A 22,722-nucleotide genomic window follows, 5' to 3' on the forward strand; every position below is an offset into this window, starting at 1 on the left:
ATAATAAAACAAGGTCATTAAATATCAGGGACTGGATTAAGTATTCAGGAAGTAAATTAATGTAGCTTTACTGCTTCATTAGAAATATAAAGTAACAAATGTTTCATTCAATTTTTTTTAGAATCCACTTCATGATATCAGTTTTGAATAAACCGGAGATAGATAAACGTTGTTTGATATACTAAGAAGTCGAAACACATATTTTTTTCAAAAAATAACACAAGCACTGCAGGAAAATCCCAAGGCGCTCTACGAGCGGTGTCTATGCGAAATTAGTGATTCACATTGGATTTTAATCGCTGGACATTGAATCCATTCGGGAAAACCTTCTCAGGAAGTTTATACAATAGCTTTTTCAAGAGTGTAAATTACTATCGAGTAATGATGATTTCGAGAGCTTATGCATAATTTCAGATTCCATCAAGACAAAGTTCCTTAAATATCTATGACATTCATCCACTTTAGAAGCAGAGGACAACTTTTTTTTTCTGCTCAAGCCAACAACCACCAATCATCACTCAAACGAGTAATAAAAAATATATATCAAATTTGAGGAAACTTCAAAATATAAAATGGTATATAGAAATAACAATTATGACTATATGACACCATATATTGCCAAAGTATTCTGAGAAATGTTTTGATTATTATCCAACAGTAAAAGGAAATAATGAATTTTATTTAGGTGATCAAAATCAGTTCGTTCAGACAATTATTTGTATGTTCATACTGAAAATAGTTCTTCTTTCAATGAATATCTTAGATCAATATCGAAGAACAATCAACGAATTAAATAAACTTAGTAAAATTCATACATTCGTTTCGTAGAATCAAAAAATGAAACTAACAACAATCTATATTTGAAATTCTACTTGTTTTGAAAATATGGAAAAGTCATTTCATTATGAAAATGTTTTATCTGTTTTCATATAAATCCATGTTTTTCATTCATCCCCACGAAAATTGGGGTAGAAAATGTTATCAAATAATATGAAATCATGCATTAATATACCAGAGTTGCTCTGAAGAAGGTAATGTAACGAATCTGAAGCCGCCCCTGACCGATATGCCGGCTGACTCAGCGAACAAATACATGACATCACCGCGAAAGAATGAAGTCGGGAATCATTGGTAACACTCTAGAACAGTACCGACTACAGATTTCTAGAAAGGATCGTTACTTTATATATGCACGGCTTCCCGACCCAAGAGGGCAGTTTAGCGGCTGAACAAGAAATTAAAATAGTGGAAATAATTTAAGCGTTAGTTGCTAACTGTTGTGATAAATACATTAGTTTGTGATTAGTAAAATATTGTTAAAAAAAATTATTCGAGACAGTTAATTCTTTAATTTGTCACAAGTGGTGTCAGAAGTGGGATGTGTAAAATAGATCTGCGAGCGCTTGGTGTACAATCTTTGTATTGCGGAGAAATTGACCATAAGACTTTGTTCGCACAGATATATTGGTGATTCGTTGTGTTTCGCGAAGTGGACAGTACCGGACTACGGAAATATAAACCTTTCTCGCGAAAAATAGAATTGTGAAAGTAAATGAATGTTTTTGGACTCGATTTAAATGAGTGAGTTTTGTGAAAAATAGAAAATAAGAGACAAAATGTGTTCGAGGACAGTGCGCCTAGTGGATCTGAAAGTCGTCGAATTGAAGCCAGAGTTGGAGGAGAGGGAGCTGGATTGTTCTGGAAAGAAATCAGTACCCCAAAAGAGACTCTGGGATAACTTGACTGAATCGGAAGAAAATATCGAAACATATTCTTTTGAAGTTTCTGAGGGTGATTTCAGTTCAATAATAAGCAAACTCGATGAAAATACCAAATCGCTGAAAAATGAACTTAATCAGGAAGGAAATGAACACCGAAGTAAAGGAAATCAAAGAGGGAATCGAAGACGAAATCGGGGCAGAGATGAAGACAATGAAAAAAAAATAGACTATGAAATAGAAGGCGGATTTGAGGCAGAAATCAGTAAGATGAAGGAAACAATTAGCAAGTTACAAAACCAAATCGTTAATTCTGTCCACACCGCAGAAACTGTTACCGAAAACTCCATTCCGGAACTGAAAGATGTCAAAGTCAGTTCTGAACCAGGAAAAGCTCTCCATAAAGCCGCCCCAGTTCGACGGAAAAACTCCTTGGGCAAATTACTACCGACATTTCGAAGATGCAACCAGAGCGAATGGATGGAATGCAGGAGAAAAGGCGGTAGTAATAACACTGAAGTTGCTTGGAGAAGCAACAAATTTGTTGCAAACCCTCACGTTCCAAGACCAGGAAGACAATGACCTACTCATAAAACATCTTGAGCTATAGTATGGGCAGACCCACCTAGAGCACGTTTACCATTTATAGCTGAAGAACTGCTGCCAGGAGTCAGTAGAATCTCTACAGGAGTTTGAAGCCTACATTGCTCGATTGGTTCGTCTGGCATATCCTGCTATACCGGAAAATGTAATGGAGCGGTTAGCAGTTCAGGCATTCTTGAACGAATTTCGCGACTGAGAAATGAGGCAGGTCTTGACACCAGCCCATCCCAAACATCTCGTGGATGCACTGGCAAGCGCTCTAGAGTCTGAGACTGCAAAACAATCCTGCAAGAGCCAGAGTAAAGTTCGAACTATCGAGGAAGATGGACAGGTGCCTGATGATATTAAGGCCACTATTAGGAAGGTAATGAAGGAAGTGTTGGCTCAAAGAAAACAAATAAGATGCTGGAACTGTGTGTTATTGCTTCGTTTCTGAGATACAGAGCGTTGAAGTTAAAAACGCGGTATTTATAAAATATGAATATCCCTACATCGATTTGGTTGAAATTTGCTACATTCATTTGAAGTAATGAAGTGCTTATTTTGCCGGAATAATATTGAAATCATTAGGTCCAGTGGCGTGTTAATGGGCACCACAGCCAACAATATTGAAAAACAGAACGCCACTGATTTTTTTACAAGTTTTATTTGTTATAGATCAAGCAATTAAAAATACAACTTTTTCGTCGCGTCTGTCCTCTTCATATCAAGCTGTTTTTTCGAAAAAAAAAAAAATTACTTCCGAAAACTGTCCATGGACAACATAAAATAAAAACATGAAATAAATAATTTCGACCTTGAGGTAAATGAACAAAATGTCCACCTTCTGATGAAATATACGACTGCAATCGATTTGTCATTGATTGTCTGACACGGTCAAAAATACCTGGAGTATTCCTTATGACATTGCTTTTATCAATTATTCAATTCTTCAAGTTGATCACATCTAGTACTGTTCACATCTAGTACAAGAGTTTTATAAACAAGAGCCTCTATATGTCCCAGAAATTACTTCACTTCTGCAGCAATACGAAGATGGGCCGATTCATGAGGTAGTTTTGGACAACTTTGCTTTCCTCTGGTCTGCTGGGCTTGAGTCGGATAATGAGGTGTTCGTCAGACACTGTGATTATTGAGCTTCGAACATCTCAGTCTATTGAGTGGCCTAGCTGTCGGTATGTGCAGCATTTGCGGTCCAAGTATATACCCATGGATACAATGGATATTATATTACAGTTTTCAGTGCTCCTACGGTATTGACGAAATACCATTAATTACTGTCTTATCGAAGGAATCAGTTGTGACAAACTGACAAGACAGATATAGTCATCTCTAACTATCAGTGTGAGGTGATATTCGTTTTGAAGTTCTCTAAGTTCGCTCAGGATGAAATGAATGTCGACCAAACAGCGAATGAAAAGCGTTGATATTTTTCAGGACAAACAATTTTTGGATCTAATAATCACTCATCTCATGAATCTTCCTTTCGAATATGATCACTTGGTGATTAAAACACGAACTGGAGTGTTGAAAATAACAGTTTGGTGTTGGGATATAACTCCAGTAATATTCATCACTATACCAAAAGTTGTGAGCAATTCATTACAAGTACTCATCTAATGAATATAATAGAATATTCATTCAACGATGTTATTTACAAAAGTACATTTACAGCAAGTCAGTTAGATCAAAAATACATAAATATATATTAAAAATATATTAAAATACCTAGAAGGGCATAGTAGCGACAAATGAAGATTGCCAAGTTGAGTATATTTATGATCATTCTGATCTAAAAAATGAAAATAGTGATGATATTTATCAGAGCACTTCTGAGAAAACAGAGTCGAGCGAATGGGATCTGAAAGGAGTGTTCAAAGAGGCGCTTCAAGATGTTGCATATATTCTTTGAACTCAACCACTGAATAGAAGCAGTGCTGCAAAAGAAATCTTTTTTTTTTGAAAGGAAATTATATTGAGTGACTTGATATCAGATGGTAATATATTATACACATGATAGTCTGGTGAATTTCTTTGGGAGACTGTAAGCCTGCACCTGGGAGTTCTGATATAATCTGATCATCTTGTATCATAGGAATGTATTTTGAGATTGTGTTACCAAATTTCTTTTTTGTCTATGTATTTCTATAAGAGTCTCATATATGTATAAGGAAGGTAGCGATAAAATTTTGAGATGAACAAATAAAGGAAGACAATGTTCTCTGCTATTACAATTTGAAATTATTCTCAGGGCCTTTTTTTGTAGTCGAAAGATTTGCAGTGACTTTGAGGAGTTACCCCATATTGTGATACCGTAACTCATATGAGCATGAAAAAGTGCAAGGTAGGTACTTTTCAGTATATCATGATTAACATATCTCTTCAATTGCCGAACTAAAAATAGCGTACTAGAAAGTGTATGTCTAAGTTGTTCAATATGACAATTCCAGCCAAGTCTGTTATCAATAGTTATTCCCAATAATTTAACGTTATTGTCCTCTAGGAGCGAATCATTTGTAGGAAATGTGATATTCTGAGTTTATTTTAGCATGAAACCAATATTTGGCAATAATGGTTGTTCGGGGTAGTAATTGTCGAATAAGTCGAAGTTCCTAGCCCAGGGCTTGATCAGATTTCAATGTGAAAATATTCATATATAAAATTATTGGCTATTAGATTAAAGAGATGTCAGAAGACAGGATTTGCAGTAATACCCAAACAAACAAAATTTAAAAAAAACAAAACGAACCAAAAATATCAATGACAAAGCAGGATGCACACTTACATCACTTACATTATGTTAGAAAACATATTTCTACTATTCTGAGAATAATAAATTTTTTATATTATAATATAATCATAATGAAAACAAAACATTACATATTTCGTTCAAAATGACTCCTTTTCTAATGTAAGGTTAAAGTAGGGAGAAAACTTATTTACTGAATAATGTTCCTGAACTTATTAATTGATAAAGAGAACTGAATCATTTTTGAAAAATGAGAAATGAAACTTTCTATTTGAATCAAAATGGTAATATTTTTAGGAATGAATAATTTTTGGGAAAGAAAATTTTTGGATCCCAACTACTCCATCTTGATACGAAAAAATGTGGTAATCTTTCAAAGGAAGGAAGGAACCGATCAATTTAAAAAAAAAGAAACTCAATAAATGGATGTGTAGATCAAGACGGATTAGTACAAACTCAAAGCTTCCTTTCCAAAAAATTAATTACTCCTAAGAATACAACACTTCCAATTTGAACAAGATTTCTCTGGCTGGGACTCAATCAAATAAGCGAATGAATGTCTAGTCATGACGATGTAATCGATGACATGAATATATTAAATTCATTCCGTGACAAAAAGTCGTAATTTATGGATGAATCATGTATTTTTTTATGATACTATAGAAATTTGTACTTGCCCTGAGGCAAGTGTCCCATGGCGAAACATCGATGTCCACTAGTGAGGATGATAGTGTTCCGAGTGGAATTTTTACCTTTCAATCATAAGATAGTGTAGGAATGCTGTGAATGATAGTTTATTCAAATCCATAAGGAATATTTAGAGAAAAAACTGATTAGAAGAAAGTGTTTTTTATATAATTTTCAGTGTTCATATAAAAGTATTTGTTTCGAAAGAATTATTCTTTCGTGTAATTCAATGTTCATATGGAAGTAGGTGTTTTATATGATGTTTTCTTTCAATTTGTATCTTAAGTTACTTCTTTGCATGATCTATACATCTATGTATATAGTTACTTCTTTTGAATTGATTGAAATTGATTTCCACATTTTTTGTATCAAAATGGAGTAGTATAAAGTCAAAAACCTTCTTTCCCAAAAATATTTCTGTTTTTCTCACCACTTGTATTTGTAATTAATGTTAGTACAGTTTCATCTTACAAGGGCATTTTCAAATGAATACATTACAATATAGTTCATTGTATTTGTTTGAAAATGTCCTTATCCCGTTCAGGACAACTGGTCACCTCAAGAAACCACAATTTCTAACGTATTCCAAAAACACTTTATTGTGAGATTTTCACTAAATTGTTTTACAAAAACGCAACACGTGTTTCGCCATACAATGGCTTCATCTGGCGTGTCTTTCAACTAATTCTATGGCGAAACACGTGTTGCGTTTTTGTAAAACAATTTAGTGAAAATCTCACAATAAAGTGTTTTTGGAATACGTTAGTTATGGATTTTCATCAAGTATCGGCCGATTCCATCATATATCACTATTTCTAAATTATTCTTCTGAATGTCTAGCGGACAGACGGTATAACCGCACTGTACAATGTGTTGCCTATATCACTACTACTCTTGCAAACATTTCAAATCCTCCTGAACATAGCACGTGCTAACATTATTCACGAATTCTTCAAGTGCAAGGGTTGTTCAAGAAGTTATAGTTTTTCAACTCAATTTCAACTCAATTTTATGAGTAACGTGTCTTCAGAATGTCAGATGAGAATTTGTTTTTATGATAAACTAAGTGAAAATAAGTGTGTTGTCGATGATGTTTTATTGCATAAAATATTGTATAGCTTTCCAGGCTAACCACAAGGCATTAAATTATTTATCGTCGACCCAGAAAAATCCCCAATTATGAAACGTCCAGAACATGATGCATAGCCTTTTTGACATAGAATCAATGCATATTGATATGCTGGATGACGAGCAATTCGAATAAGTTTGTCGGCGTGATATTGATGCATCACCTACCATAGCCAAAGAAATTGATGGATGGAACACAGAAGATGGAATGCCTCTATCACAATTACTACTACAACTATGGAGACTGATCACAGTATGGACAAACTGTGCCATATTCTGTACAAAGCCCTCTCCATTCATACAGGAAACAGGACCAATCATTCCAGGAGACGTAGAGACTCTAACTGATATATTCATTAATTTGTTTATGAATGATTGATTGAAAAAATTGTTTTTCAAATAAACCGACAGAAAAGCGGTGGCAATTCTCGAACTTTTCTTGAGACAATCTCATCGGAAATAAAGATGTTTCTTTTAAAATGATGAGCTGATATAATAATTTCTGAATCACTATATTGTCGCCATCTACTGAGTGTAGTTCGAACATATGTTTCTTAGTTTAGTTTTGTGTTGAACAGGTGACAAAACTGTATGGTTGGTATAGGTAGTTGAATGACAAAATTAAAAGAAGTAGTTGATGATTGCTTTGCAGTATTTTTTTATTTCATCCAAAAATAGTAAAAATATAATAGAAGCAAAATAGTAAAATCTATCAGGTTATGGGCCCACATGCTCCTGAAGTAAAACGTGGAAGCAATCTGGAAAACTAAAACGTTAAAAGACGAAAAAGTAAGAACCATAATATCAAAAAATTGCCGCCAACAACATGACAATGGAAGAATTGTCATCGATTCAAAAACTGAGTGATAACGAATGATTTCAGTTATGGAAATTCCAAACTACAGTAATCTTCAAGTCACAAGGCATTTGGGAAATAGTTAATGGAGAATTATTGGCAGAAAATATTACCGATGTCGAAAAAAAATCTGATTGGATGAAAAAGGACGTCAACTGCCAAAGAGTAACAATCACAAAAGTCGAGAGAAAAATATTAATGCATATAATAAACTGCAAAACATCATATGAAATGTCTCAAAAACTACTCAGCATATATGAGAAGGACTCAGAAGATCAGAAATGCCATCTTCTACGAGAATTCTTCAACTTCTCCTATACAAAGGGTTCAGAAATTTCGCTTCACATAAGCAAAATTGAAAACTTGGCATACCGACTCAAGAATTTGAAACAAAACATTGACGATAAAATGATAATGTCTAAAATTTTATTAACGTTACCAGAACGTTTCAAACATTTCAATACTGCTTGGGACTCTCCTCCGAGCTCAGATAGACCACTCACAAAACTAACATCAAGACTGATTGCTGAAGAAGCCAGAAGTAAAAATAACGAAGAAGGGGCAGTTGCGTTCAAAACCTATGAAGAAAGAAAGGAGGATATAAATCACACAATTCCAGAACAAGAACCACAGAAAAGGTGAAATGTTATAAATTTTGGACACTTTGCAAAATCGTGCACGAAAAATACTGAAAATCAGCGGAAGAACTGTTCCATCCGTAAAATAATCAATTATGTGGAAGAAAATTGTTTTTTTCGGAAAAGGATAGACGACAGAAACGTTGCATTTTTGACAGAAGGCGAAATAAAAACAAAAGAGGCATTGAAAAATTTTGTGGCAGATTCAGGGTCGTCAAGTCACATGTGTAATGATATGAAAATATTCAATGATTTGGAAGAAACTACATCCAAAATATTAGTTGCTGAAAAAGGTGAAGATATAAAAAAGTTTGGTATTGGTTCCATTGAATGAAATGACTGTGTTTTAAATGATATTCTTTACATCCCAGAACTGAGAAAAAACCTTATTTCAGTCAACACATCACTGAAAGGAAGGAAAAGTAATATTCGAAAAGAAAAAAGTAATCATAATAAAAACAACAACAAAATTCTTGAAGGGCAAAAAAAATGGACTTTACGTAGTGAATTTGGACAATAATTCAGGAAGTTTATTTACTGAGAAAGGAGAAAATGCTGAACTATGGCACCAAAAATTGGTCATTCAAGTATTAATAATATAAAAAGACTCTTGGATTCCTCTACAGGGATGAATGTTAGTAAAGCAGACTGTGCAAAATTAGGCAAACTATGTAAAACATGTTTGGAAGCAAAACAAACACGACTTTCATTCAAGAAAATCAGATCAAGAGAAGTGATACTACTTGAATACTACTTGTGTGAACCTATTGATCCTGTTACTTGGGATAATAAATGGTACATTTAAACCTTCTTAGATGACTTCACCCACATCGCTATGGTTTACTTATTGAAAAATAAGTGTGAAGTTTCAAATTATCTTGAACAATATGTACAATATGTACAATATGTAGAAGCTTACCAGTGATTATGGAGGTGATTATGGAGAAGTGATTACGGAGGTGAATATATTGACTCATACCTCAGAAATTAGTACAAATGTAAGGGAATCATCATGGACACCACAATACTCCACTCTCCTCAGCTCAATGGAAAAGCCAAGAGATTGAATATAACAATTATGGAAAAAAAGAGAACGTAAATCTTTGACTCTGGCCGTGATAAAGGTTTTTGGGGCGAAGCTGTAAGATTTGGTGCTTATCTGCCGAATAGATGTCCAACTGAAACGGTAAATGTAACACCAGCTGAAAAATGGACAAATACAGTACCAAATTTGTCAGATCTGCACTCATTTGGGTGTGAAGCATATGCAGAGGTACTTGGTTATTTAAAGAAACTAGACACAAGGAGTAAACAGTATATTTTCATTGGATATTCCCCAACAAGATACCGTTTGCGGGACAATGAAAAAGGTAAAATAATCATATATAGAGATGTTGGGAAAGGAAGTTTTTGCCTTTCTACTACTCCATCTGATACTAAAAAAGGGATGAGTGAATCTTCCAAAGAAAGGAAGGAAGTATTCAATTTGAAAATAAGTAACTCTATACATGGATGTGTAGATCATGCAAAGAAGTAACTTTCAGACACGAAGTGAAAGAAAGTTCTCCTGAAACAGCTACTTTCATATAAATATTGAATTACACGAAAGAAAAAAATCTTTCGAAACAAATACTTCTATATGAACACTGAATTATACAGAAGATACTTTTCTCTACTCAGTTTGTATTTCAAACATTTGTTGTGGAATAAGAATCAGATATCATTCATATGAGTTCTACTTTGAATGAATGGTAATAAATTGCACTCACATGGAACACTGTCACCCTCACTGGTATACACCGATGTTTCGCCTTAAGACACTTGCCCTAAGGCTCTTCAGTACCAAATTGGATAACATTATAGAAGATACACACTATAATACTTCTGGAGAATCAGCAACAAAATAGTTGAAACCGATCGGCTGATTTTGAAAATATTCGAAGTAAAACTTCTTTAGGCGTGACCAGGGATTAACTCTGATTTTCTTTTCTGATGAAAGTTACGCTAGTCAGTTCGTCGTCTTTTTAGATAGTTTCGGCTATTCAAAAATAGTTAACTGTATTTATCGTGATTTTTTGTAATGTACTCTGTGTCTCTCGACTTATAGGTGAATTAGGGGCGAAGATCATATCAATCAAGGGATTATTTACTTTCTATTCCATCAAACGTATGAAACGTGAAGAACAAATTCAATCAGAAGTTAACGGTTTTGATGAAACAATTATTGTGAATTGTACGACTATATTCTTTAAAAAAATTTAAATGTGCTGATTCATCTGTTATTACTTTTGTAATGCATTAATTATTAAAAAAAAATTATAACAAGCATATATTGACAAGTGCTAATTCAACCTTCATTTCAATATTTTCGATTTCGATATCACTTTGCTGCCAGACTGTTATCGTTTAATACAGAATATTATTTTATTATCGATTTTCAAATGACAGCAAACGGTCGAAAATGAAAAAAAAATAAATAAAAGTCGATCGATCTGTTCCCACTATTTCGTTGCTCATCCTCCAGGGGTATTTGAGTATTCTTCTAATGAGCAACAAATCAAGAATACTTTGTATTCCAGAAAAACCCGGTTTCAAGATATCGAGAACAGAGAGACTCAAAAAAAAAAAAATTAAAAATCGGCCGATCAAAGCAAACTATTTTGTTGCTGGTTCTCGGAGTGTATTTGAGTACCCTCCTGATGAGCACCAAATTTGAAACACTTTTTATTCCAGGGAAAACCAGTTTCAAGATACTGATAATGAGGAAAACGAAAAAAAATTCAAAAATCGGCCGATCGGTTCCAACTATTTTGTTGCTGATACTCAAGGTGTATTTGAGTACCCTCCTGGTGAGCGTCGAATTTGAAACACTTTATTCTAAGAAGAAACCAGTTTCAAGGTAGCAAGATCCGAAAAAATTATTACAAATTTTTCGCTATATCCAAGGTTGAGCATCTAAATAATAACTAAATCTCCTGTACAGAGCAAAGGAGAAGTATATAATTTATTGAGTTACCTTGCTACCTCTATATCACGGTAGCATCATTTGTGATTTCTAGGGATCGGCACGAGCAACAAAATCGTTGTTTTGGCAACTAATTAGCAACTATTTAGCTACAAATTGATGTATTTTTTTGCAATTTTGCTGGATTCGCCATGCTAACCTGATAGGGCTGAGCAAATCGGCCATCGGATGCCTGCTTCCACGTAGCCCCGCTGGATATGGGAATGACAGAATCACTCGTGGTACTGTTATTTCCTACCTGAATGGCATACCAACGATGACTTAATCCTAAGGTTTATTCATGTATCCGTACCGAGAGGATGAATGACACTGAGCCTATCAGCTGTCTCTACGGAACCTTCGAGATACCGGGCGCCCTCTCGTCGTAGCATCGCCTTGTCACGGTAATGCGAGGCTTTGCGATGATTGACCTTCTTTCCCTAGCTAGTAGGGGAACTTTCATGGATAGAGTGAACTTGAAAATTCTTTCTGGAGCTGAGTCTACAGAGGAGATGGATGTCGAGCTTACGACTTCAACTGACCTCCCTGAAAATTTGAATCAGGAGCGAGCCTACAGAGGAAATGCATGTCGAGCTCATGACTCCATCTGACCTTCCTGTAAATTCATGTCAGGAGCGACAGATTCTCAACTCTTCAACTTCTGATCCAATAACTGAACCTGAAAAAAAAGGATCGGTGGTGCAGCCAGAAAACGACTAAATCGCCTCCTCAAGAGCGGGGTACCTTATGAAACCGCCTTGCACCAAATTCTAGAGTAGCGTACGCAGAATCTGACTCAGGTGAAGGAACAAACCCCCATGAACAGGTTACCGAAGGTTTGCACTCAAGTGATGATTCACCAAAACCAGAGGCGAAAAATCCCTGCATGGTTGAATCTTCAGGTATAGCTGACGTGCAAAAACCCTCATATGGAAAGGTTGTCGTGGGTATCAAGGTGTGAATCTTGCACCTTGACTATCCGACTACCTCATTAACGATGAAACAGCAGAGTATATACTTCATGTCAGGGCCCCCTGAGGACCGAATCAGGTTTTTAGAGTTCGGCAGAGCCGTATTCTTACCAACTGACCTGAAAGACCAATCACCATACAAATCAGCTCCGTTAAGAAGCTGGGTTTATTTGGTCGAGTGTGAATAGCTGTTAGCGACAATAAACCCTTGCGGGTTACGGTGGAGGGTCGAATATACCCACTGACTTTGGACCTAATCTAACCTAACCTATCATCAAACTCTGCAGGTTCATTAGTAAATATTCCTCTGAAAATAGCTCGGCTTTCTTTGATTATTGTTTTCTTCAGTTGCTCTATTTAGTTAGGTTGCGTCTTGAAAACAACAGATCTAGGTGGCTATTCAATAGGACATTTTTTTCCAATCCATTGATTAGCAAGATAAATTGTTGTGTATGGTCTCTGAGTCTACAATTCCTGAACTATCCGAGGATCGATAGATCTTTCTAGCCATTTAAATTTCATTTTATGAAAAATGGACCAATAATTGAATTTCTCAATGGCCCTGCACTTTTACTGGGCATTGTGTATGGCATTCTTTGAATAGTGGTGGGTTCAAACCAACGACAACAGTTTTGTCCATTTGCGTGCCGATTTGAATGAAAAGTGCACTCGTCAATAAAGCAAATATTATTGATGAGCCGAGGTTCTGCAATAATTTTAGCTATCATTATTTCACAAAATTCAACTCTTCCGGCGGGTCATCGTTATCAAATTCTTGAAGGATTTGCATTTTATATGGTAATTTAAATACTTTCTTACAGATTTGCGGGATAATCCGGATCGGTGTAGCTGCCTGACGAGTCGATGGGTTAGGTCCAAAGCAAGGGTTTATTGTGGCTAACACCTATTCACACTCTACCAAATAAACGCTTCATAACGAATTCGATTAGATTGTATTGTGAGTGGCCTTTCAGGACAAATAGTAAGAGTACGGCTCTGCCGAACTCTTAAAACCTGATACGATGATGATAAGAATGTTTTTGAAATTTTTTCATATCAAAAATAGAAAATGAAATTTCAATTGAAATGAATAGTGTTTAATTTAATAAATCAAAACGTACTACATCGAATGTAGCTTTGTAGGATACCATTGAAGAGAATTCCTTAAGAGCTTTTAGATAAGGTTGAGGGGGTTGGCATTTGAGAATGTGAAGTTGGAGTGGCTGGGGACGAGATATTAAGTAAAAACAAGTTAGCTATTACTTCATTTTGTTTTTCTCTTCCTATTATGGAAGATGTTTTCAGTGATTTCTCATATACTTTTTCGTTGCTCAGATATAGGCATTGCAAATTTTCAAAATGTAACCCTGTATAATATGTGTATACGTATTTGTTTATAAACGTATGTATTCTCCAACTGATCGTCTGATGATTTTATATATGCATTCATTGATTTTCATTCATGTATCATTATTGTAGAAAGTTTTCAATTTTTTCATTTCAGTTATTCCATCTCGACTAGACTATGATATTTTCCAATGTCCAATGTACTGAAGCTGGATTCCATTGAATGATATATCTTCAAAAAACTCTTGCAATTATGTTGTGTTATATCACCCATGTTTCGTTCGCATTCCGATACTAGCACTATTTCAGTAGAGTTGCATATATATATATTATTAAATGCTTTTCTGAGTTCACTGTCGAATAAAATTCCTTTCGATGTGAAATTATCCAGAAAGAGCTAAGCTCTTCATCGATATTGAAGTCAACGTCAATGATATGTTGTGAATTTCAGACAGAAACCAGAATTTTGCTTTGTATTCACTTTTCTGTTCATTTTCAAGAATCCAGAGGAACGATATTTGAAAGTCATATCATTGAATATAAACCACTGTTCATTATTCCTTTTTAGTTTTTATCTTATCTCAAAAACATTTTTTATCTCAAATCCCATTCGCGCTAATATATGTAGTTCATTTGTAAGTATAGCAGATTCAGTATTACATTTTTGATTAGTGAGTGTCATAAAGTTATAGCCATAAATGATATTTTTTATGGAATTGAAATCAGTTTTCATTATACTCTTATCATATTTCAACAAACATAAAAATACTTTTCCAAAATTTTTATATTGAAATTCAATTCGAAAGTATAATAGAAATTGTATCAAGATAAGAATAATGATGTTATCTGATATGTATTGTTACTAGTTTGAAACCAGACTTCAAACACAGCGCATTTGTTATCCAACACCAGACAATCCTATTTTGACCCGCCATTGATCCCATCAGCGGTGCTAGGCTGAACCACAAATGCATTGCTTGACTCAACTGTGCTTGAAGAACGAGTCTCAGTAAATGAAGGCGATGAAATTTCTCCCCACTAAGACGCCTACTCAGTTTCGTTTATTGAGGACAGTTGAGTCCAGCAGTGCAGGCTGAAACAGCGCCGTGTAGTGTTGAATTATGGATGCTGTTGTTTGGGCTCTGGTTTTCAACTAATCGCTTCACAGTGAAGGACTGTATATGGATCTTATCGGCGGTAGATGTTGAAGCTTTTTTCTGACCGCCTTGGTGAGCCTCGTTCAACTTCAATATTCGAAGTTATGTATCGATCCCATAGATTGTGTTTCCATAGGATGAGATGTATCCACCGTTATGTACTTAGGCTTGTTCTCAAAGGGCAGTCTAGTTGTACATTTGTGGTTTAGCCCCTAATTAAACCTATGAAGGCTAAAAACAGAGCAGTCTGGTGTTGGATCATGAATACGTTTGGGGTCTGGTTTTTAATCAGGTACCTATGAATCTCATCGGCAGTCAAGCTTATCTCTTCAACTGGTTGTTCCGAGGAGCCTCGTTCATATTTAATATTTAAAAATTATGTTCTCTGTCAATCCCATAGATGGCATCTCTGTAGCAGGAGATGTAACCAGCACCATTCACTGAAGCTCGCTCCTTAGCGACAGTTAAGTTCAGCAATACATTTGTGGTAGAGAATCATAAATACGGTTTCAATCAGTTGCGCTTTGCAGTAAAAACTACAGTAGAAAACAGAATACAAATCTCGTCAACTAGTTTTCCACAGTGAGAACTGCAGTAGAAGGCAGAGTAGAAATATTGTCGGCGATCGATGTCAAAACTTGACTTTGCAACTAACCATTTTGGAGATCCTAATTCATCTTCAATATTTGAAGATTGAGTTCTTCATCGATCCTATAGATGGCGTCTTCGTAAGGGGAAATGTCATCGCTCTGTCAGTAAATGAATAGACTGAGTCACCTAATAACTAATTCACTCTAGAAATCAGGATACATCCTCAACTTTCGACATTTGTATGAAACCATAGCCAAAAAACAAAGCATTCATAATTCGACACCGGAAAGCTATCTTTTTGACCCGCTATAAGTTTCATCAGTGGCCCTCAAATAGCGGTTGAGTCCAGTAGTGCATTCACATTCAGCCGTGCATCACTGATGATACCTATGGCGAGTCAAAACAGCGCTGAATGGTATTAGATCATAAATCAGATCATAAACTCCAGTAATATTCATCGCTACGCCAAAGGTTCCAAATAGTGCATCACAAACCAAAATAAAAAATATGTCAACACAATGAACTAAAATATAATAACTGAAATCAAATGAAGACAATACATTTAAAACGAAACCAATCCTTGACAATTTGACAGTTTGCCAGATTTTGAATTCTTGATGTTATCGACAAACATGTCAGCTGAACTTCGTGTACCTCTTACTGATGAATTATCATTTCCAATATATTTTCCAATATTTCATCTACATGAATATTTCTTGTCACTAAGGTTGCGCTGGTCGGACTCATTTCCACATTCCACAATCCTCGATAAGTACATTCAGAAGGGCGCATCAATTATCAACCAATGACAACTCTCCACACCATTGGGTGAATGATCATTGGATCCAGAAATTATGTGATATGAGCAAGTGCAGTGATTCAAAAATAACAGCTTTCTCCATGTACTCGACCAAGATTTTTGCCTTAGTGCATCAAACCAGCATGATGTTGAGAATCGAGAGCAGAGAGGGCTTCTTTACACCAAAGAATACTCCAATAATAAAAGCAACTTTTTTCACAGAGTACACTGGATTGAGTCTGTGGAGTTTGAAAAGTAAATGTTGATATTTCATCCATTTTTACCTCTTTCTTCAAGACGATATTCGTCTCGCCAGGAGCCAGAAACTCCATGACAAATATCGTCTTGCTCTGATGATCAGGAAAGACTACTTATTGTTGTTATTATAACTATTATTATTTTGATCACTATTGCTATTATCATTCACTATTACCATTATGATTATTCTACCGAAGATTAAACTGGTGGGGTTATTCGGTGAAGACCTGATACATTTAGGTTAGCGTGTTAGCATCATCAAACAATCAGTCATCATAATCAGTCCACACACCCTGAGGTGAATGATAATTGGGTCTGAGATTCATATGCCTTTAGAAGACGCTTTGGGCTGTGAATGACAGCCTTCTGAGTGGCCTAGAGATATTGAACAGAAAATATCGATATTTCATTCATTTCTCCTCCTCCTTTTGAAAACTCTTCGACAAATATTGTCACACTAAGAGGACTTACATCAACTTATCATAACTCGAGCAGGGATGAATAGTTCCAATAAGTGCACTCAACGGATTCAATATACTGTTTCTTCGATACCGTTGAAGATCCATAGCGCCGCGTTATACTGATAGATATAGACTGATACAGCAAATGCTGGACTTGCCGATACGAATTGCATCAGGTCTTATATGCCCTGCACCTGATATCACAAAATATCATACTCATGACTCGACTACGATAGACTGAGATGTTGAAGACACCATCCTGGCAGGCTCAGTTTCTGACTTCAGCATACCTGAAGAAAGCAAACATTAGGTGCTTCGATTACCTGAAGTCTTTAATGCTCATTCTCGTGTTGTTACAGAAGTGAAGTGTTCTCTGCGGGCTTATATGTGAGCTGTTTGCGGAATAGGTTTCAACTCGATGATGAGAGTAAGAACTCCGAGCGATACTCCAAACTCGAAAGTCCTTGGCTTCCCTATTGTCGGGAAAGGTGTAACCGTAGAATGGACGATCTAGGTTGTAAACCTCTATAAGAATGCATCATTTTTAAGGTCTTTATGCCGAGTTGATACAGCTAATTCTGATTTTACTCCTCCACTCCAGAGGAATAGAATATACTGGAATCACAAACGTATTTATAGCAGCAACTTTGTTTTCCCCGACTGTTTCGATGACTAAATATGTCGGAGTTCGTGCTGATACTTGCCGCGGAAAGATTTCCTCATCGATATTATAATTCGTAACGTTGCTCCACCTCGAGTAAGTTTACGTCTATTTGGCATACAGATGATGCAAGATGTTTTCAACTACGAGCTGTACTTTCTGTCCGTAACCCCGTATAGTCCTCTTTTGAGATAATGTGTCGCACATTCGTCTATTTTGAATTTCAAACCGAAGCATGCGCGTACTTCATCACTACCTTCAAGGTCTCACAAACGATGATAAGGAAGATCATTGTTATAATTATTATTATTATTATTAGTGTCACCTTCAATCCGACGGGTAACCAGCTCAGAGCTTCAGAGCTTCAGCTTCAGAGCTCTGTCCCCAAAGCTCTGAAGCTTCGTGCTTCGAGAATAAAGAAAACATCATTTCATAAATGATTTCAATAATCAGAACAACCTACTTGATAGAGTGGTCCATATAGAGCCAGCGGAGTTTCAATAGAGAATCAATTGATATTCGTTGCACCGCCAGCTGAGAACTCCTCAAAGAATATTGTCTTGTTCCGATGGTCGAAAAGAACTGCATCAGTCTCATCACCTTGTATGGAGCCTGAAGATAGGGAATAATCAGTTTCGAAATATTTGTAATTTTTCATTCCTCACAACAAATTCAATATCACATCAGTGTTGCCCTGAGCTCAGTGCAGCCCCGTGTCAATACTGTAAAAGTGCCGTGGATGATATCTCAGGGTCGCGTTAGGTCGATGAATGAAGATTGAAACTGCATATGCAGGGAATGCTGATAGCAAGTGAATTGGGGTATTAGGCGTCTGCACCTTGTGTCGAGAATCTCTGTACACATCATGTGACTGTGGTATACTGAGATCTTGAAGGCATCATCCTGTCATGTCATGATGAATCTTACAGTTTCGTACTTCAGCCCACTCGAGCTGTTGAAACCGAAGCCGAGGTCGTCAAAGTTGTTGAAGAGGAACCCATGCATGTGGCATATCCTTGTGTTACCGTTAGGAGTGAAGTAATCTATGATGCTTTCATTGGCTAGAATTATCAACTTATTTTTTATTGGACCTTCTGCTGAACTGGTTATAATTTAGGGGTCGAGTTATGATCAGATCGTTCAGTTTCAAATACAGACTTCATCAGCCGCTCAATCAGTTGCCCTGAAGAGGAATGTTCCAATTTATGTAGTTTCATGGTCGCGGACCATGCAGAGAAAGGTATCCAAACTCCTGATAACTGGATGGAGCCCGTTCATGACCTAACTGTTATTGGGCGAAGTACAACCGTGAAATGGACAATTCGAAATGCAGAATCCAATGAAGATGAATTATTTTTCAGATTTTTACGTTGAGTTGATTCAAGTCCTTCTGAGTACACTACACCACCCCAAACGAGTAGAGTAAAATTGGAACGGTTAGCATATTTGTAGCCAGTAATTCCATTCTCCTTCGACAGATCTGCCGATACTTACCGAGGAGAGAGTAGCGTGAGTAGAGTTGTTTTCCGGCATACAGATGGTGCAGAATGATCCCATGTACAAGCTGCACACCCCTTTCGTAATTCCTGCATCGTCCTCTTTTGAGATGGGCCCTTGCACATTTTTCTATTTGGAATTTCATATCGTCAATATGAGTGTAGTCTTCTACCACCATCAAACTATCGAAAAATAAGGAAGAATGACCCTATAACTCCGATTTTCGAAAGTGCCACAATTATACTCTCGAGTATTTCTGAGCGTAATGGATAATGGCAATAGTGGGATGCAACGAAAGAGGACTGACGGAACCTCTTTCGTATACTCCTCTTCTGAAAGTCTCTAGCCTGATCTGATGTTATAGTGTCACTATTTTCTCGGGTACCGCAAAGCATCTGATTAGTAAATGCAAGATAAGCTCAAGCCATGTTGCTCGAATGCTTTTGATTGATTTAGGCCATAAAGAGGTTACACTCATAGTGTTTCGAGTCCTGCGTTACATATGTATCGATGAGCATTCAGCAACCACTTTTTGCATATATCAATTCGGATACTCGGTGAATTACAGTACTTAAGATTCTCGTAAGTAACTCATAACACAAATTCAAGTATATGATTGGTTTATGATTTTTCCACCAATAAGTTTAAGCCCATTCGGGCCTGAAGCAACAATGTTCTTGTCTGTGTTCATTGAGCTCAGGCTTTCGAAGGTCTCAGCTAAAATGTTCGAACTGAACTCAGGCTGATGGGTCTAAGCTGAGTGGTTGCGGGTGTTCAAAAGTATCCTTTCAATAGAACTGAAAGAGAGGTTGCTATCAGTTATTGGCGTGTGCATATACTCGATTCTATTGCTTCTGACTTCTTTTTCAAAAACATTTTCGAATGTTTTGTCAAATGCCCAAAATGAAACCACTTGATATCGAAGATATTGAACGCAAATTAAAGTATCAACCAATCAACTTGTATGTACATTTTTATAAATGTTGAAATGAAATTCTAAACGGACTCTGTTTCTGTTTGGAACAAAGCAATGAACAATATTTTTTACTGTCCATTAGGAACATAGAACCAGAAACAATCTGATGAAACATGTAGCCTTTGTTACAATAATAGGGTAATGTATTCCACAAAAAAAAACCTTTCAATTGTTTTTCTCTAGATTCATACTCGCGAAATTGATGAGACTGAAATTCCGTCACTCACTATCTGAGCAAATAAATGCAATATATCTAACCCGTTAATTTTCTGCAATTTCTAAATTATATTCAAAAAGGTATTTTACTCTCATGAACTTCATCTACAATTAATTTGGAACTCTAGCTGAAGTCAGTTGAACACTACCTAGAATCATATTCGAACTTCAGCCCAGTTTTTGTTGTTTGTTATTTTGGATATGTACTTTCTATCGATTGATCCTATCCAATATTATTTAAAAAAATATTAATCATCAAACTAGCTGATGAGATTTCAGTCTAATCAATTTCGCGAGTGAGAATCTGGAGAAAGACTACTGAACGGTTTTTGTTGTGGAATACAATGCCCGATGAGTTTAATGAATGTAACAAAGACATGTTTCATTAGACTGTTTCTGGTTCCATGTTTCTTAGCCGTGTACTGCAGGTTTTTGAAGCCTGACATGAAAAATGGGTCAGATTTGTCAATTCAGTTTCTCCCTTATATAAGTCCGAATGCCAAAAAAATGTTCATGAGTACACCTTACATTGATATCAAATTGTAACTGGTCTTTGTTTCACCCTGATACATCAGAAATCAAAATGACTGAACATCATAATTTAGTCTAGATATCATTTCACACAAAATGTGAGTATACTTTTATGAGTTTATGAGTGCTGTCTAGTCAGTTCATTGAGATAAGTAAGTCTTTGATGTTTCATCCGTTACCATAAAGATAAATGAGGACCTTGATATACTTAAATTATTCTTGACACCATCATACAATGAGTAGGTATGAACATGCAGTCTATTTCATTAATTTCAAGGTTGAGTTTGCTAATAGAAATTGTACTACCGGTCCTTGCAAAAAAACTGATTATGGTGATGCAAACTGTGAAATTATAATCCGAAGGAATAATTTGGAACCGAGTGTAGAAATATTCTTAGTGATAATTCATTATCATTGACTTACTTGACATACCTTCAAGAATCGGAAATACATTTACTTTTGAATCACTGCAATCACAGAAATATTCTCCCAATGCGGAATAAGTTGAATTGTTACATACAGCATTAGTGATTATGATCGCTATCCTCTTAGATAGCGATCAGGAAAAATCGCTCAGAGAAGGCTGATAAGACCTTAATTTTCTAATAGTTGTAGTTACTGCGTAATATAAACCACTGAAAAATGCAATTAGTCAATAACTTGTCCAATTCAATAATTTTACCTGCAAATTGAGAAAAATCAAAAAAGAAAGTTAATTTCAATTCTCAGCTTTCTTTAATAATCGATGTTATGGAGGTCAATCTTTTTCAGCTATCAATACTCAAAATTCACTCTAAAACTTTCGAATCAAATTGTAAATAACTTCAATTTTATGGACGTACGTCAAATGAATAAAATGTTCAGATGTCATATGAGATAGTACAGAGTCATATGAGGAGTACTGGATGTTTTTTTTGAGAATTCAGTTGAGATTGATATTTCCATTTTCAACCTCTCATATAAGCAAAGATAACTAGATACGATCCACTTTCACAGAGCTGTTTGAAATATACTTCTGAATTTCGAAAAAATAAAAGATTTTTTTTATACAATACCTCGTTTCTTTGAAAGAAGTTATATAGGTGGACCTCAAGACCCCTAGATGTGAAAAAAAATTAACATTGTATTTGTGAACTTGTCAATTTTACGTTTGAAATTTTAGTCTGGAAGACATTAATGAGTTTTGAAGTAGAACCCATGCATATTCACTGAATGGATCCCTCGAAATATCCCATAATTGTGGAAGTGGCTGCCACAAAGATCTCGGAAGATGCTTGACAGCATTTAAATCCGGGTAGTTTCAGAAATTCCAGTTGGAGTTAACATGTATAATTCTCTATCATAAACATGTAATGTTTCTTGGTAATAAAGCATCACTACTATATATATATATATATATATATATATATATATATATATATATATATATATATATATATATATATATATATAAATCAGACGTTCTTAAATGCTGCTGTGTTAAAGTGATATAAAATAGTGGAAACTCTGCTTCAAAAATAACCAAATTTTGTACACACGTGAGAACACTAGATAACATTATAACGTGGAAAAATCAATCAATTCAATCCATGGAAAAGCATTGAAATGGAATTAGGGGAAATATTCGTACGTATTTTCAGAGAACGACGTACCTGGCAAAAAAGGAGACAAATACGATAAACTCTACAGAAAAGACCACTACAATTCCCGTTAACTAAAGGTGTCCATATAATACATATAATTGAAACAACCAAAACTATGAATGACGCTGCCATTAAAAAGATAATAGATGAAACCAAAAAAAATAAAGAGGAACTGAAAAATGCAGTCAAGGCAACTGAAACTAGGTTTTGATGGAAACATCAAAACTAGAA

The 22,722-nt window shown here is 35.6% G+C and overlaps 1 protein-coding gene across 2 annotated transcripts in view; it reads right to left on the reverse strand.

Annotated features, from left to right (window-relative positions):
• The window catches only part of LOC111513983 (sodium-dependent nutrient amino acid transporter 1), a 112,035-nt gene that overhangs the window by 71,602 nt on the left and 17,711 nt on the right, over nucleotides 1-22,722 (reverse strand). The window lies entirely within an intron of this gene.

This window comes from Leptinotarsa decemlineata, unplaced genomic scaffold (genome assembly GCF_025532065.1).
Source record: "Leptinotarsa decemlineata unplaced genomic scaffold, Ldec_3_MD MMD2_tig00026358_RagTag_RagTag, whole genome shotgun sequence".
Lineage (NCBI taxonomy): Eukaryota > Metazoa > Arthropoda > Insecta > Coleoptera > Chrysomelidae > Leptinotarsa > Leptinotarsa decemlineata.